Source organism: Salvelinus fontinalis, chromosome 3 (assembly GCF_029448725.1).
Source record: "Salvelinus fontinalis isolate EN_2023a chromosome 3, ASM2944872v1, whole genome shotgun sequence".
NCBI lineage: Eukaryota > Metazoa > Chordata > Actinopteri > Salmoniformes > Salmonidae > Salvelinus > Salvelinus fontinalis.
This window is the reverse complement of record NC_074667.1, coordinates 61,783,573-61,787,026: the sequence shown is the minus strand read 5'-3', so window position 1 is coordinate 61,787,026 and position 3,454 is coordinate 61,783,573.

The following is a 3,454-nucleotide window of genomic DNA, read 5'->3' as shown; positions in this document are numbered from 1 at the left end:
ATGAACTGTGTAGGCGGCTGCCGCGTCACAAACACGCCAACTGTCACAATGCACACGCTGTGGCTACATCCCAGGTTGTCAAGCCACTCACTACACAGAAGATCGATCCCCTGAGTTAAGTCAGTGTCAGCCTCCAGTGGGTCATGATATAGGATCCCACTCTGTAAGACTGGATACAGGGCATCAGGCCATGGTGTATTCTAGAGGCAGTATGTAGAAAAAGCCATGGCATATGGCTTACATCGTTTTCATGCTTTCACTCGTGCCCTGTGGATGGGGGCCTTGTCATCCCATGGGGGCATAGCCATGGTAGCCAAAATAAGGGCCTGCCCATTACATGACCCTAAGCATGATGGGATATTAATTGCTTAATTAACTCAGGATCCACACCTGTGTGGAAGCCCTGCTTTAAATATACTTTGTATCCCTCGTTTACTCAAGTGTTTCCATTATTTTGGCTTCAAAAATATATATTATTTTTTTAACCTTTATTTAACTAGGCAAGTCAGTTAAGAAGAAATTCTTATTTACAATGACGGCCTACCCCAGCCAAACCCGGATGACGCTGGGCCAATTGTGCGCCGCCCTATGGGGCTCCCAATCATGGCCGGTTGTGATACAGCCTGGATTCGAACCAGGGTGTCTGTAGTGTTGCCTCAAGCACTGAGAGGCAGTTACCTGTATCTTCCTTATGTATTATCTGTAATCATCTAGAGATTATCCCTTATTGAATCCTGTACTGTTGTTCAAGTACGTGTTGTGTTACGAAACTAAAAGATGTACGTTGGCGGGTTTATTGTAAACATTATCACAACGTTCATAATCATTAATTATACAGCACGGCTTGGAACGCTGCTCGTACAATCAGCATCCAGGATCCAACTACCCATTTTACAAACATTATTGCAACATTCATAATGGTCATTTAGGTATTTGTTTAGAAGGCTAAATGGTGGTACTCTTATCCAGGCCTGACCGACAAGCACAAATATTACAAGAACACATTCTTCTGAAAGTACACTGGGGGAAGGTGCCATAACAGTACAGTGAGTTCTGTGGGTCAGGTGGAACCTTTAACTGTTAAGGCATGCAACAGCAAAGTCCTTGAATCATCCTAATGACATTACTAAACAATACTTTCAAGATAGGCACGGAAGTCCACTTTCTTTCTCTTTCTCTCCATCCAACACCTTCCCTTGTTCATTTCTGTACATGTAACCTCCTAGAGGTCGTAGGTGGTGGGCCAGTGAGTGGGGGGGTTGGTCGGGTCAGGGGGTCAGGTGACCGCAGTAAGGCAGGGGTGTGTTGGGGGGGGGGGGGTGGCTCAGCTCTCTAAGCACCCGTCTCCGCCAAGCCTTTCAACGGGGGACTGAAATAAACTCCATAGGAGGGCATGCTCCCTTCACAGGCGTCTGTTACGTACCCCTGACTACAAAAACTGTGGAGGAGTAGCCATCTGCACCCTTTGTCTGGGGTCTGGCGCCCCCCTTCTCCCTGCTTCACACACACCCCCTCTAGTCGACTCCCCCAGCCAGCCAGCCAGCCAGCATGCCTGGCTGCCCAGTGAGGGAGAAGAGAGGGAGAAGGAGGGATTATTTGGAGAGGAGAGGGGGAGGTGAGGCAGAGGGAGTTTAGGTCTTGGCTCTATATTCCTGTCTCCTCTCTCTCTCTTTCTACTTCTCTCCGTCTATTTCTCTCTGTCTTTGTCTGTATGTTTCTCTCTCTCTTCCCCTCTCTCTCTTCTTCTCTCTCTCTCTACCCCTCTCTCTTCCCTTCTCTCTTTTCCTCTCTCTCTTCTCCTCTCTCTCTACCCCTCTCTCTTCCCCTCTCTCTTTTCCTCTCTCTCTCTTCCCCTCTCTCTCTTCTCCTCTCTCTCTTCTCCTCTCTCTCTTCCCCTCTCTCTCCTCCCCTCTCTATCTTCTCCTCTCTCTCTTCTCCTCTCTTTCTTCCCCTCTCTCTCTTCCCCTCTCTCTCTTCTCCTCTCTCTCTCTTCTCCTCTCTCTTCTCGTCTCTCTCTTCCCCTCTATCTCTTCTCCTCTCTCTCTTCCCCTCTCTCTCTTTTCCTCTCTCTCTTCTCCTCTCTCTCTTCTCCTCTCTCTTCCCCTCTCTCTTCTCCTCTCTCTCTTCCCCTCTGGGTGAAAATACTGGAACTTATTGAGCAGTCAATGCAAATAGTCACTTCACCGTCTGAAGGGACCTAGAATGTGTTTCAGTTTGAGGCTGTGGCCTCTCTACTCTCCTGCAGCTGTTGCCCAGTATGAAATATCAACTTTTCACTCTTTTCTTTCTCTCTTTCTTTCGCTCTGTCTCTCTCTCCCACTCCCTCTCTCTCAATCAGACAACGAGGCCCTGTGTGTCTTTGCCCTCGTTGATTGATTCTGTAGAATAGTTCACATAGCTTATTGTCCCGTCTCAAGACTTGGGACCAAAATGACTGACTGACTGGTTGTCCTTGAAGGAGGGATAATGTTTGAATTGTTCAGGCAGGGCAATAATTCTCCCTAAAGTTGTTTTCAGCAAAGTCCGCTAACTGACAACTGACATCAATGGGTTTTTATTGGGTTTCATTCTGAATATCGACTATTCTGTATAGACAAAATAAACAACTGCCAACGGTCATAACTCATTTTAATGTCCAAGCAGAGGCACAGAACGGATCAAAAAAGAAGGAAGGAATGAAAAAAGGATACAAATCCTCCCAATGTCAGAGTGTAAAACCCCCCATAGAAATGAGGCACTAAAGAATATTAGGCTTTGTCCTTAATGGCACCCTATTCTGTATGTAGTGCACTGCTTTTGACCAGGGCCTTTCAAATCCCCTGGAGTAAAATATCAGCAGGCAGAGATGATGACCGGGAGGATGATCACCACAATGCACGTGAAATCACCATTCTGAGACGAGGACACTAAAAGGGATGAATAGGGAGCTTCTTTTAATAAAGCACAGATGCTCAATGGAGGAGAGGGAGAGAGAGGGAACCCTCCCTTCTGTCTATATCTATAAGCCTTGGCTGAATCTGCATTGGCCCGTCACTCACTGCAATAGAGAAGTAGAGCAAACAGCCCCCTTCATCTCTCCATTGGCCCTGTCACTCACTGCAATACAGCCCCCTTCATTCCTTCATTGTCTGAGCCTAACAGACTAACAGGCTAACTGGCTATCAGTGAATGGGAAACCTAGTTTTGGCTATGGGGGCTATGGGGAAGATCCCTGGTCTGCACTCTCCCTGTCTGGGCTGAGCTCCTATTGTTCAGCACTCTGGGTACCAGGGTTACATCCATCCTGGTTCATCCTGGTTCTTAGGGAGGAAAGAGCTCCCATAGTTCCTGACCAAGAGATTGATTTGGGGATTAGGCTATGACGATACCGGACTGGGCCATGGGTGGTTGATGGAATTAGAGAGATAGATTGGGCTACTCAGACTGGAGGGGGGGGGGGGGGGGGGTGCAGGGG